At 34.4% G+C, this 16,087-nt stretch overlaps 1 protein-coding gene across 11 annotated transcripts in view; it reads left to right on the top strand.

Annotated features, from left to right (window-relative positions):
- The window catches only part of ZNF521 (zinc finger protein 521), a 316,223-nt gene that overhangs the window by 218,750 nt on the left and 81,386 nt on the right, over window positions 1-16,087 (top strand). The gene's annotated exons all lie outside the window — the stretch shown is intronic.

The raw sequence follows: 16,087 nt of genomic DNA, 5'->3' as shown, positions 1-16,087 counted from the left end.
ATTTATATTGTTTAATTTATTTCTTGATTCCAATAATCAGCTTCAATCCAACCCTTCAAATCCATGACTGCTGTAGTCTTAGGTCACATGTCTCATCATGCATTTGTAAAGTGAAATTTGAAAAGCATGTCATCAATTCTACATTATCACCAGTATATGTTCTGCTAGAAAAAGTAATTTGACTTACATTTTTAAATATATTTTTTTGCTGTCATTTTTGTCACAGATACCAAAAAGGTTAAACAGAAAGTCCTCCTTATCTCCCTATTTGTTCTCTCTTCCACTTGTCCATGTCCTCCTTTGCGTCTTCAGATAATCTTGTTACCCTATTTTAGCCTCCATAAAATGCTGAGTCATGTTCAGTTGCATATCATCTTGATGTAATGGTTGAATTGTTTGAGGCTGCAATCCTTGCCAAATTATAATGTGAATATGAATAATGCCCCTACAAATACTCTATAGCTAATGTAAAAGATGATGCAGCAACCTCAGGACGTGGGTAGGAAATGCAAAGGAAAAGGGTAACTAATCCCACTAATTCCTTTGAAGTATTAGACAATCAATCTGTCTGTTGGAATTTTACTCCGAACCCCTCTTTAAAATGCATCAAATGTTAGCCTGTAGTTGTTTCCTGACAGCATCTGTGACTCTCAGTAGAGACATCTGCTCCACTGTTTCCAGACACTGTCTGTGTTCACAAGAGAAGAGCTTGATCCAAAGCCCTTGCTGGAGTTAGTGACTGTAGAATTGAAATGAATAATTTTAGCCAGATCTTATAAAGCACGAGAAAAGGCCCTGTGGAGCGAGAGCATGTACTTGTATGCTACAAGGACATCAGGGTTGTACCTATATGTGGCTGTTCTACAATTACTTCAAACCATTGTTGTTGTCACTATAATATAGGTGGAATAGTTTAGAATGGGAGGGGAATGCTGCTTGGATCCCTATCCTTCTATGCTGTACCTGTAATAAAGATTGAGAAAATAACCATTCATCTTCTAGTGGCAACATAATCTAATACGATAGGATTGCATTCAGAAGAGTAAGAGGAAGTTAATGCTAATGGTAAAATTCATAATTTAAATCTAGTGTGTTTATACTCCGTATCCTTTTTATGCAATAATCTGTTTGACATTGCTTTATATGCATCAACTTGGACTTTTAGAAGCTGATTTCTCTACCTGCTTTTCCATCTAATTTTCAGTGCTCCCGTCACTTTCCTCTCAGTTCCTTAAACTGTGTCCAACCTCAACAGGAATGAAGAAATGTCATTCTAAATCTTTCTTCGGCCTGATTAAAGTGATATAACACTTTATAGACTTTGGTTAAAATGAGGCCTTTAAAAAAAACTTTGTGTATATAATAACTTAACACTATATAGATTTAACACTGGCATGGCTAGTCTTCAGTACTGATATCTTTTCTGTCACAATTGTCCCAGAGACCATTTTAGGAGAGTAACACTCTGCAGCTTTGGGTTTTAGAAACAGCTTCAATAATTGTACTGCTTTCACAAATGCCAGAGGCACATTAAAAATAGGCTGGAGCTGTCTTTAAGGTTATGAAACAGTCTGAATTCGCTCCTCATGAAATTAAATTTAGAGTGGTTTAGACCTTAGAGTGGAATTGTAAACAGTCTTCAGAGATAGCCTCTTTCTTTATAGAGCATCTATTCATTTATTGTATCACAACACAACACAGATAATAATATGCTCAACTGTCATAGATATCAATTAAGTTACAAAAACTTACTAAGTTTTATTACATCCTGTTTTTTGTCTGAACTAATGTTCTACATGCAAGGTTGATACATAATATGCATGTATGATGTTAGAAATAATCATTTTGAAGCAAAATTAATTGACTAATTATTGTGTGCCAATTACAACACTGCCAATGTTGTTATTTGATGTACTTTCAAATAAATAGACAACCATGTTAAATCGATATGTACAAAATATCAAGCATATCAATCCTTCTTTTAATTTCAAGGACCAGAAGAGTAATCAATCAATAGTGAAATAATCATAAACTAGCACCATCATAAATAATGCAAAGTATTTCCATATAATGGAATTCAAAGATTATGAGCATACAGAGGGATAATTTAAATCAGTATTCTAACCTGGAACCCTACAGATACATTAGGATCACAATACCTATAGTTCCCAGCCTGTATATTTTCTTGGAATTATGGTTTTTATAATCGCAATATATCTGGGGCAATCTTAGATTGAATAAGAATGGCCCAGATGAAACTGATCAAATCGTTGTAGTCAATCAAACTCCTCATAGGCCTTGCCTGATTATTTGATCTGATGTCTTGTTAAGTATTATATTAAATATCCCAATTATTATTATATTAGATGTAAGTATTTCTGTTTGGTATGATCATATATTTTCACAGTTCTTAACACTAGCATACTCCTCATTTTCCTTTTCTCTTTTCCTCTTGGCTGTCCACAATTCATGACTGTAAGGAATGAAGCTGATGAGGCAGGAACTAGAGGTTCCCAGGCCAGATAAAATTTATGTCAACAGTGAGCAGATGTCTTTCAGTCTAAGCCATGAAGAAAACTCTAGGTTTCTGTTGACAGAAAAGATCATTATGTGTCTTTAAAACTTCTTAGCTCTTTCTTTTGAAGAACCCAGTGTTCTCTTTTTTACTATTCTCCTTTCTGTTAACCTGCTCACTCTTCCTTCCTAGATTTTGCAATCAGTCCTTATTCATTCTGTCTGTATGACGGTATAAAACACTTTAACATACTCCTTTTATATTGGCCACTTATTTTATTTTCAATCCAAATTCATTCAGCACCCATTCGTTCTTGACTCTTTTTGCTTTCCACATGGACACACACATGAATGCAACACGCACACAAACACACACACAATTCCCATTGCATCTAGCTTGATTTTATGTCTTTCCTGATGTACCTAATTCTTAGTTCCTGTTAGCAGTCCTAATGCTAGACTTTGTTTAGTTTTAATAATAAAGTAATAAATTTAATGTTTAATAAATGAACATAATTTTACTTTTTCGTGATATTTTTTTCTTCTCTGTCTTTCCCTATGTTTCTTCTCTTTTGTTTGTTCATTTATCTATATTAAGGAAGGATCCACTCTCTTAAAGCTACTTCACAAAAACCAAAGCTTTATATTAGAAAATAATTTCTATATAGGCAACTGCTTAAAACATAAAACTTTAATTTAGTGAACCTCGATACAGTGAACCAAGTGTGTGTTAGACAGATTTTTTTTGTAGCTATGTGTATATAAATGATATAAAATGATTTTAAAAATTTATATTACTTGTGCAACAAGTAACATAAATCACCATGATTATAATACCTTTATATATAATCCATAAATGGTGGATATTGTCTTTCCCCAAATAGTTGGTAAAAACCAGATTTCACTTTGCTACATGTAGTTTTTCAAGTGTGACAAATGTTCACATCACTGTTAACTGCCTCCAGGCATGGCTTTCTGCCAGGTCTGTGGAAATTTTTGTATTTTTTAGCTCAGCTATATTTGTGCTTTGCTGCTATTTTTAAATTAATTAATTAAATTAATTACAGTTAAGCTTGGTGAGTATCTGGGTGTGTCCAACTGTCCACACGTTTTTGACAACACTAGGATGTATTTTGACACTACCTTCTTCTGGATTTTTTTTTTAATTCTCAGTTTAGTTTACAAACTGAGGTTTATCTGGCAATCTTTCATTTAAGTACTGTCCAATCCCAATCTTTCTTCAAGATCAGCCAAATAATCTACTTACTAAATTTAAATTACATTGTTTTACTTATTTTGATTTTGCTTGCTTAATAAATCTTATTGACACCAGCCCATAGGGATCACTGGCATGATGATATCAGGGCAACATTAATGAAAAAAATAAGAAATGAATACATATATGTGTTCCTTCTTGACCTAAAGCAGCCATGGATCTCATTTACCAACCAACAAGGTTAAAACTTCTTACAAGTTGGCACATGAGACAGAAAAAGACACAAGCACCTTTTCCCTTCAAAACTATTCTCTTAATTAAATTGCTAAGGAAATCCTTAACTTTAGCTAATCATGGAACCACTTTTCAAGAGCAACCAAGGAAAGAACAGAGATAATTATCACAATAATTGTGACAAAAGCTTCATATTTTATATACAATTGGCATAAAAGAAAAATTACGTAATTCAATTTGCTGCTCATTACCTTAGTAATTTTATTAGGGTTGCATCTTATGTTTAAGTTTTACAAAAGCAGTCTCTAAAAAAAATAGCAACAGCAACAGATTGTTATTTTTTTAAGTCCAGATTTCCTAAGAGATATTATTCATGTATTCCAGAAAAGGAATCTTCATTGTGGATTCTCAGAGAATGTAATAACTTTTTTCCCAAGATACAATTATTGGTCCTGGCTGGTAGATTAAATCTATTACCTTTTAGACTTTAAAATTTAGAGAACTGTCACATGTGTTGCCTATTCTTCTATCATCATAGATGACATTGATGTGTCTGTGTATTTGGAGAACAATATGAAGCGTAGATTTCACTCAGCATAAAACAGATGGCACATATGAATTAATTGTGACCAGAAACTTTTGAACTTTAGTTGAGTTCCAGGCTACTGGAATATTTGTCCCTATTGTATTTTGTATCTCTCTTCAGCTAAGAAGGGCACAAATAAGTCCTATGCAAATAATTACGTTGGATCAGCTTATGCCTAACATTTGTATATCGTTGTCTAATTGAATTGAGTGTCTAATCTGATCCCAGGATTCATTATCTATTTCCCTGTCTAAGTCTTTCCCTCATTTATGTTTAGCACCCATCTGTCCCTCTTCCAAATGGTCAACTGTAGTCCTGTAAAAGGTTGCAGATTAGCCTCCCAATCTAGTAACACACAGCACAGCAATTTTGTCGACAAGGGAGCATTTGGATCTAGGCCTGTCTTTACTACGGGATGAAGAGAGTTAAGAAGAAAACCTGCTTTGAAAAGTGCATGGCAGAACAGATTGTTTTTCTATCTGTCCTTGGCATAGATACAACTTTTCCCACCAAGAAGGGGGAAAAAAACCCTAATGTGCTATTTATTCTGGACAAGATATTGCTACCTTTTCAGAATAAAGCAATAAGAAAGTTCAGTAAAAACACTTGATAGAAATTATTGACAGAAAAAATTCTTTCTAACCCAAAGATTAAAAAGCAAGTGTTATCTGAAGATGGATTTGTTTTAATTTGTCATTGATGTATTTGATACCTGGTAGGATCAAAGAAAACGGAATCAAAGGGAGAAATACAAGCAGTTCTGGTTCCCTGAATATTGGCCTCTTTTATGGATATAAAAATCTCAGGACTGGAGTGCTCAAATTTATTTGTACTGATGTTTGTTTAAAGATCAATATTAAATAAATTGGTCTGGAAGCTATAGTCATAAAGCAGCTGTCGGACTAATGTAATCCCACAATGCTATTTTGTCTACTGCTTGAAACCTGGTTAGCTGTGTACTTCTAATAACGTGAAAATCTAGTGAAAAAGGAAATAGCTGAACTGGATTTTTTTTTTTTTTGCACTTGGATTAATATTGAAAGCAAAAAATAGTACCAGCTTTTTTATTTAAAAGATACATGCTGTTTTTTATTTGTAAAAATGTAAATTGTACATGTACATTTTAACTGCTTTACTTCAGAAATAATAGTATATGAAGCAGCATCTAAAACTTATTTTTTTCTTTGACTCTGGATTTCAGAACACAGATTGTGATTATGAGAAGGAGGAGGTTCAGATTGTTTCTGGGGGGAAAATAATCCTACAGGAATGTTCCTCATGTGCATATAAATGTCTGCATATGCATATTTATGTACCTTTCCACTAAATGTAATCACATAACTACAAAGCCAATTCATAATGTAAGGAAAAAACAAAGTCTATTCCTTACATTATTTCCCAAATTACCCTGGGAACTTTGGCTTAATCACTCACTCCCAGCCTACCTACTTCATAAGAATGGTATTGTGGGAATAAAATGAGAGGTGATCCCTTTGTCTTGAACTCCTTGGGAAGGCTGCGTACAAATATATTTATTTATATATAAATAAATAAACAATTGTTTATGTTTTTGATAAATTGATTGTACAGAAGCAAACAATCATGTTTAAAACAAAACTGATAACTATGACTTTGCTAGAGAAACCATATCTCAATGCCAAAACCAAACCACTATTGTAGCATAGGTTATATTTATTTATTTATTTATTATTCGAATTTCTATACCGCCCTTCTCCTTTCGGACTCAGGGCGGTGAACAGCCAAAATAAAAACATTTATACACAAATACGATTAAAAATAGATTTAAAATAATTAAATTTGGCCCATAGTTTAAAATTTATCAATTTAAAATCCATATCAAAATTTAAAACCAACCATAAAATCATAAAATCAAGAAAGACCGGCTAACTGAAAGAGATGAGTTTTTAGGGCCCGACGAAAGGTCCGGAGGTCGGAGATCACTCGTATCTCTGGGGGTAGATTGTTCCAAAGGGTAGGTGCCACCACAGAGAAGGCTCTCCTCCTGGGGGTCGCCAGCCGGCATTGTCTAGCCGACGGCACCCTGAGGAGGCCCTCTCTGTGGGAGCGAACTGGCCGGTGGGAGGCTATTGGTGGCAAAAGGCGGTCCTGTAAGTACCCTGGCCCTAAGCCATGGAGTGCTTTAAAGGTGATCACCAACACCTTGAAGCGACCCGGAAGTCCACCGGATGCCAATGCAGCTCGCGCAGGAGAGGAGTCACATGGGAGCGCCCAGTCGCTCCCATAATCGCCCGCGCGGCTGCATTCTGCACCAGTTGGAGCCTCCGTGTGTACCCCAAGGGGAGCCCCATGTAGAGAGCGTTACAATAGTCCAGACGACTATTGGAATTACTGTATAGTTGCTATGTTATTCAAAGAAGTATTTTATTTGTGTCACCAGAGTTATGGAAAAGTCCAGTCCATTTGCTTCTTACTTCAATTCTTGGATGCAGTGCGAACTTAGATCTATGCCAGAGGTTCCCAATCTTTTTTTGGCTATGCCCCACCTAAGAATCTCTAAAATCCTGATGCCCCCCCCCCCCCGTGACATATAATTCTTTACTCAAAATGTGAACTATATTCACGCAGAAGAAGCCTAAAAGGCCATTAACTTGGTTTAAATAAGGTTCAAATTCCCTCCCCCCCATGGGATGTGGACCCCATTTTGGAAACCACTGATCTATGTTGAAGGCAGTGACACCATTTTGCTGACTGGAATTCAATGTAAAAAATCTACTCATTGAACTGCAGTCCCTCCTTTCACAAATTGCCACTCTCCAAACCTATTCTGCTACTATTTCCAGTTTATATAAGATGTTTCTGATTTGCCTGGGACTTAGAGGGTTGAGTACAGAGAAAGGAAATAACTGCTGGAAAGGTATATGTATTTCTAGTTTTGCATCTGGTTTTGCTGACCTCATCTAACATTTCCTAGTAAAGTTCCAGATATTATTTGGGATAAATCGGCTTGAAATCCAGTTGTATCACTGACATGAGTATTGGCGAGTATTTTATAATAATAGCCTAGAAATAATAAGTCTTCAAATGGCATCTCCACAGATGTCAAAAAAAAAAGAGTTCAAAAGTCTTTTAAAATACCCAACTCTGTTGTATCATGAGACTCACCCTAAGAAAATCTGAATAGTGTAGGAGTTTGAGTAGCTGTCAAAAAGCTTCTGAACAAAACATGTGATTTGCTTGTACATTACAGAGTCGTTTATCTAGAGTCCTCAAGAGACCCCTGAAATGTTCCAATAAACAGTTTCAGATGAATAAGAAAGTAAAGTAGTGGCCCAAGAAAAAAGTATATTTCAAGGTTCCAAGCCCCTGAGAGCACTAAAGAGATACCAGTGTCTTATGCATTGCATTCTGATTTTGGAAACATTTAGTATAAAGGTGCAAAGCTGCAACCTTTCACAGATCATTGACTAGTTCTTTTCTTTAAAGAAGCAGCGCTGGACTCCCCCTAACTAATCGCACATTCAGGAAAATCTCATCTGACCATTTAAGGTTTAAGCTTTGTAAATTTAAAGCATTGCAAAATCAATCAGTAATTTTAAAGAGTCTAATCTCACAGGGCATAACCAAGCCTTGTAAAACCAACTGACCTACATTCAAGGAAGGTCACTTAGACATGGGAATGACATACAGCATTTCCATGCCATTCCAAATGAATTAAAGAAGATTGTAGAGCCTCTAGATTACCCATTTACTAAATGGCATTCATTTTTCCTGGCATAATCATAGATGATATTGGACAAGGAGAAAACCTAGTTGTTGAAATGGGCCCTTTTAGAGCAGAGAAATGCCAAATAGTGAAAAAGTGAGTATCCTTATTGATATCCAATATTCAGTGTATCCACAACTACATACTAATATAGGGTTTATACTACTATGTAATAACACAGACATACGATTTTTTTCTCTCTACAACTGAAATTCTATACCTGAGGGTTTTTTAAAAAATTCTTTTTGCCAATTTTTGCACCATTGTCATGATTTTGTAAAATTTCTTATTTAGAAAAATACATTAGAAACAGATTCAGGAAGTTTTAATTATTTCTATTTACTGTGAACATAAGTAGTAAAATTTCATTCACCACCCACATACATAAATCACAGTCTAAATCCCAGTTTCCTATGACTATCATTAAGTGTTGTACCTTATAATTCTTGATGAACGTATCTTTTCTTTTATGTACACTGAGAGCATATGCACCAAGACAAATTCCTTGTGTGTCCAATCACATTTGGCCAATAAAAAATTCTAAATCTAATTCTAATTCTAAATTAGGACTATTGGGATGGGATTTTTCCTTCCTGTTTGTCGTTCCCACCATCATCAAGCTACTATTTGGAGCAAATAGCAATTTGGAAAAGGAATATGTATTTATTTATTTGAGCAAAATAGTGCAAGAAAATGGTTCCTAATTCACACACTTTCTTTCCATCATGTAATTTGAATCTGGATTGCATTTTACGCAGACAGGTATGTAGCAGGTAATAAGCCTGCTATTCTGAACCCTTCCCAATGGGGGTAGCTACGGTGGTTTATTGCAGGGTCAAGAATCTTGATGCCATCTTAGAGATTAATGCATTTTTTAATAAAATATATTCTTTTGCATTCCTCTCCATTGCATCAGATACACAGATTGGGCTCCTAAAACAGGAATCTCACAGAATTCTTCATTATTTTATAGTGTCAATTTGTCCTGTTTAGAACAGCCTCCCTCTGGCAACAAGATTAGTCCCGTCAATGACAGCCTTCTGGAACTTGCTTAGAGCAGAGCTCTTCCAGAGACCTTTTGGGGTTGATACAACTGCCACCTGTATTATTATTGGTATTTGTTTTCTGATGATGTTTCTGGGATGATTGCTCTATGTTGGACTATAAATACCATAGACATTGTAATTTTCTTCTTCTCAATTACTGTAACATGCAAGTTTGGAAAGATTTGGCAATATGGAAGTTAAAAAATTAAATAAAAATTAACATTAAATAAGGATGCTGAAAAAAGTTGACAGTAATAAATAGTAGCCACCTAAACAACATTTAATTAGATGGCCATCTAGAAAATTTTAAAAATGGGGGGGGAGCATAAATAACCCAAAGGGAGAGCCTTGATGCTGATCAGTGTCACTCTTCAGTGGGGCGAGTGGTTTCACCCCACTGGTTGGAAGCTCTGTCTCCACTTCTATATTTAAAAAAATAGATATGCTAGATCTTACTGCCTTTATATTCTAATTAATGACACAATAGCCATTTTCTCATATAGCACTGAAATTTGGAGTATTTTTTCTAGAATATAGCAGGTATTTTATAGCTGCCGTGTATATGTAGATACGTAGAAAAAAGATTGCATTAACAAGGTTACTACTGAAAATCTAGCAAAATAAGTGCATGGAAAGGATAGCCTTCTGAGTTAATAGATTACAAATGCATCATTTCCTATTTTCTTAACAAATATATAAAACTTAAAGAAGAAATGTGGCTGATTGTGCTGAATTATTACTCCAAGATAGATTCATCAAATCTCCCAGCTGTATAAGACAGGGTTTACTAATGAAGTTCCCTATCAAAAAGAAAAGCCTAATTTTGATTTGGCTTAGGTAATGAACTTCTTTTTCCTGGTGTGATTATCTGCATGGGGTGGCTAAAAGAGTAGCAAGAGAGAGTGCGTTCACGGAAGCATTATGCAAAATGTCTTTTGTCTCTTTTTGCTGGGATATATTAAATTTTCAATGTAGTCTATGTAATATAAAATTATGATAATGACTTTTGGCCCACTGTGAAGGCAGCTTGCTGGTCCTGAGCATGTGTGTCTGGCTTGAGCACTAGGATACACTGTGGGAGTTGCCTTTTCTATTAACAAACCTCTAGATACCTAATGATGAATTTTCTTTCACCAAATGTTCTCCTTTTGTCTCAAATACAAGCATTTTCTAAATTGCTTTTGAGAAAAACAAGAGAGGCAGGGAGGTCTGTGGCACTGACAGGGGATAGTGGAACAAAGCAAGTAATTCAGCAAGCATTCTGGTAATTATAAGGCAGCCACAAGGTTATTTCTGTGGTGAAAATATTTACTGCCTTATTGATGGAAGTGATTGAATTGCACTAGTGAAAGTACAAGCTGAACAATTGGCTCCTAAAACACCATTTCAATGTAACAATAGCTATGAGAAATAAAATCACATATATTTCTGTCTTTTTGGAGTTTTTAATAATCTCATCAGCTGTAATAATTGTTTAATATGAAAGCTCATAGCCAGTATTTTGAATATTAGACTAATAAATATATAATTTTACTGTAGATTATTTTAATCGGGCATACAACATCTGACTGTTCTTTCTGAATAGCTATGGTATATCTTTTGTTGTTTCATTCTACAAAAGGTAGCATAGTCTCTATTCTTTTTGAAGACAGAATTCTCTGGAAGAAATATCTAAACTTTAAAAAATAGAAATTGAATCCACAAAAATCACACTTGGGTCCCATTGAAATCAATATGGAAGTTATGATGATTTCCTAAATTCATCTAATAATCTGGAACCAATGCTGAGCTGCAACTGATTTTTGTAATCCTTTTTTATAACTATTACTAAGAAAGGTTATGCAGCCATAATATTCCTAATCTTGAGGCATTCGATTAAAATATATTATTTGAGATTACAACATTATTGGAGCATTTCTTACATTTTTGTTATCATGCAACTGTGTTAATGGTAAAGAATGGTATTATTTTTTTCAGTAATTTTAAAACAAACTATTGTTTCAGTAGAAATAAAGCATAGCCAGCTCATAAGCAAGCAGAAACATACCTATTACCCATGGAATGATTATTATGTTTTACACAATGCAGATTTCTTTTTATTTAAAATGTATTGTCCAGACAGTTTGCTCAATGATATTGTGAAGTATAAAAATGATCAAATTTTCAAATGATCTCCTTCAATGAAAAATGTTGCTTAATTTTTAAAAATATAGAGATAACACATAGTAAATTTATTCTAGAAGCAATCCGGTTATTTCAAATCCTTTCACAGAACTAGCTTTATAATTGAGGGATTTTTTTTTTTTATTTATAAATTAAATTAGATTTTTTCCCTACCTTTAATTGTCAAAACTATAGTATTATTTTTGTTCATTTCCAATTTTTTCCATACGTTGTTTCTGTTCCAAAATATAGCACTATTGGTTGTTGTTTTTTAAAAAATCAGCATATGAAACTCTAGAAGATCATACTTGTTGCGTATGAAGGCAATTTGTTGGCAGCTACTGCTGGGTTTTTGCATTTGGTTTTAATGTTTAATTCTGCATCTGCATTTTTTCAGCAGAACCAGACAGGAGCAGATGGGCATTAACTGCACTGCACATAGATTTTAGAATCTGGACACATTTAAGTTCACAGTTAAGTTACTGTTGGAAAACTATTTTAATGTAGATTTAAGAATGGTATATAGAATTCTGTTAGTATTTTTATTTATTTATCAAATTTATAGAAGTCATGCTGGGCAGTGTACAACAATCAAATAAAACCACTATATAAAAACAATCATTATAAAAATACAGACAATCATATTAAAACATTAAAAAATTACCCCAAATTTCCTCTCTATGCACACATATTATATTCATGCTAAGTATATTTCAGTATGGACTTTTGGAGCACACTATGCCTATCTCCTAGCATTCAGAAACACTGAGAGAAATATTCACTCATGTCATTTTTTTAAAAAAACTGCCTGTCGCTTTTATACATGGTTGTATCACAGATCTGTTCCATACCTACAATTTGACATCCCGAAGTATAAGACCCACCCTCTTGAAAAGTTCATTGATGGGTTTATTAGTGTTATTTTACAATGAAAGAGATATTGAGCAGGTTGAAATGAATCTGAAAGAAAAAAAAGTTGAAATTATTTTTATAGCATTACTGACAAATTCATAAGAAAATAAAAAATAAAGGTAAATTTCATAAGGTATTTCTGATTTATATGAAATACCTTATAATTCAGTATACATTATACATGAGATCAGTTTCATCATTTCCATTGGTGAATTTTTTACCCTCATCAAGAACATCACGCAGTATCCATATAATGGAACACTTGGTCCTCTCCTAAAAAGCAACATCTTCCATTATAATCTTCTGTTCTGACAGTTGGCTAACCTATGACATTGCAGTTTCATCACAGTAGAATAGAATATTTTAGACAGCTCTTCAAAAGGGCGTGTAAGAATTCATGGACTTCAGCACTGATAGAGGAACTAATTGTGTAGTAATATGTTCTCTGCTTGCTTTATTCAGGTGATAAAGCAAACCTCCCCTCCCCAGCACACAAATTTGCATGTTCTCTCTATCTCTCTCTCTCTCTCTCTCTCTCTCTCTCTCTCTCTCTCTCCCTCCCTCCCTCCCTCCTTCCCCCTCCCCTCCCCTTCTCCCTCTCCTTAAATTACAAAACAGTTGCTTATGAAAAAAGAAGGAAGGAAACAGAATTCTGTCCAAATGCCCCTTCTCTTTCTTTTCCCCTCCCTCTATTGATGTGTAGAGAGAAAAAAGTAGCATTTATTATCCCACCCAGTTTTATCATCTTCCAGATAATTTAACTGAACTGATGCTACAGAGGATATGCTGACTGGCGCTTTTCCTATGCTTAATGTGTTAACCAAAGCCAGTTGTGTCAGTTTTAACAGTTTTAGTTAAATTCCCATGACACTCTTAACAAACGTTGAAACCTCTGCCATGTCTTAACCTGACAGATTTCCCGCCGTCATTGCATACTTAAAATAAATGTCATCCCCAATCAAAAAGTTCACATTTTACTGACAATGTAATTTGTTACTTTGTTCCTGATTTATCTCTCTTTTTCTCCTCTATCTCTCCTATTCTTTTTGTTGCACAATAATATAACCTAGTAGTAATTTTTTTCATAATATTGTATGCCATATTTTATTGATAGAGTAAGAGATGTGAAAGTAAAATAAGCATGTAAGCAAAATAAAAATATTCTGATTTGGTATGTGATGAAGTTGTTCTATGAATGGGCTCAGGAGATGTTGATTAAATTCTTTAACTTATAGGAAACCTTACTATCTGGGATGCTGAGATCAGGATATATCTTGATGAAACATTGGAGATGTTCAAGTATTGAATGGTCTTCTCCAGCTTTTATGGGCTAACTTCCTTTAGGAAAAAGAACATAAGATATGCTTTTAGGAAAGAAACAGATAACTTTACAGATTGTATGAGTGAACACTACAGCTAGTAAAGGAAATCCTATGCTCAGGAAAGAATTTGCAGTACTGTTAAATGTATAAAAGACTAATTGGAATCCTTTGCATTAATGTATGAATATATAATTAACTTATTTTCAAGTCTCAGTAAAGAATATGAGCCCAGCTTCCTCCTGCTGCCTATTCGCTTTTCAACCTGAAGCAGGGAGAGGAAGCCATGACTTCAGATATTCATGCCTATCTAAGTTTTCTCCATGGAAAGAACAAAACACTTGAACAGTGTTCTATTCTTGTAGAGAGCACTCTCTGTATTTGTAGGTACATATGTTCCATTCACTCTAAAACAAAATACTTGTGGAAAAGGGTTTGCACAGATACCAATATCTAGCAAACAAAGGTAGCTCATTTTTTCTTGTATCCTCTTCATACACTCAATTTCTGCAGATACAAAGTCTTCAGTAAAGCTCTAGGCATTGTTTGGTTTATGATTAGGTAGCATTGCCTATATGACTTAGAAAGAAAAAGTAGAAAATAATCAAAGTGATTGAGGAAGTAATGGAGTAGGTAACATGTTTTATTGAGGGAGATAAAACACTCTTGATTCTCCAATTGTCAATTGTAGCAGCTCAGTTTTGCCTTACGTTTTCATTTTTCTTATGTGAAGACTAGTGCAATATGAAGACTTGAACTTGTCAAGTTATTGTTAAGGGTTTTAAACATAGGTAGAATTCTTCCGTTTTAAATCTGGAAGGACAGATGGGTTGACATGTGATTGCATTGGTTTAGTATTTTACACTGTATTGTGCCTACGGGTCATTGAACTAGCCTGGACTTTTGATTGGTCACAACATTATTAATCCATAAAATCATGCATTTCAGAAGTAAAAGCACTGTCATTTTATGTATTCCATTGAAATCACTGGATTTGGATTTAATACAATATTTTTAATTGTCACTACTATCACCGTCCCTCCCTTTTTTATCCCTTTTCCTCTCCCTCTTTTGCCTTATTTCTCTCTATCACTGAGAGAATAAGAGAGGTGGCTTTCACAGCAGCTGGTTAATTTCCCTGGCTTCACACTACTGTTTAATGATCCGTTTCTCGTGTGCCACCTCTCTCATCTACTGAAAGATAGGTACAAATTGTACCTATAAAAATTATAACGCAACTCTAGGTTATCTTTTTTTTTCTTCAAAATTGTGATTACCTGCACTGAGCATTAGTACTATTTTCTTTTGAAAGCATTTCAGAATAAGCCACGACAAGTCATTGTCCACCCACGCAGAATGTTTATATGTGAAGATTTTTATAGTTTAGGCATTTGGCAGACTGGTTGTTTTTGAGAATGGAAGTTGAACTCCGTTGAGATGCCATCAACAACCGTATGGCCATTGAGACAGCTTGTGAGCCACCACATAATGGTTTGAGCTTCTGGCATGTCTCACTGTCAAAAGCTTTTTCTGTTTTTTCCTTGTTACAATGTAAGACCAAGCATGTCATTGAAGCTGCATCAATATCCATCTAAGTCTTAATTTATGAAGACCACACACAGTAAAAATTAGATGGTGGTTGCTCCACATAGTGGTTATAATATGCATAATAGCTTACCACTCAATTTTGTGGAGTTAATCCACATTCAGATAATTCCATTTTGACATAAAAGTTCTTTTGAATGCAGAATGTTCTTCTCTCACTTCATCTCCCTGAAATAGTCACCCAATTGTTTTTGTCAAAGGCAAGGGGACTATTGCGTTTGAGGAAAGATAAATAAATAGTGTTCAATTTCCTGCAAGGTTTATGAATCTCTTCAGTGAGTTTGAGGAGAGGGAAGAGAAAATACCTGATATAGAGAAATCATGGGAAAACCCACAGGAAAAAACATGGTTTTCATTATCAAGACTGAACAAATTAAAAAGTCTGTTAGGGCAATTAGTAAACTGAAAATATCTATGAAATTCATTGAATAAATTGTTCCCTTATGAGTTCTACACCCTGCTACATATGAAAAATAAAAATCCAGTCTTCTTACCAAAAAAAAACCCTCACACATTTTTTTCAGTAAGGGCATAACATCAAAATTTCATTAACATAGATAAATTAGACTCTTAGACACCTTTTTTAGTATAATGCTTGGATGGCAAAAGAGGGCATTCCTGAGACATATATGTACACACACAGGTATTTAAATGTGCATATCCAACCACGTCTCCAGTGTCATATATATTTATGATTTTTTTAAAATCTGAGTTACTGATTATTTGATGGTTTGTTTACTATATTAT

Source organism: Pantherophis guttatus, chromosome 3 (genome assembly GCF_059756535.1).
Source record: "Pantherophis guttatus breed Tessera chromosome 3, ASM5975653v1, whole genome shotgun sequence".
NCBI lineage: Eukaryota > Metazoa > Chordata > Lepidosauria > Squamata > Colubridae > Pantherophis > Pantherophis guttatus.
Note: the sequence above shows the minus strand (reverse complement) of the source record. Positions and strands in the feature narration are given on the sequence as shown.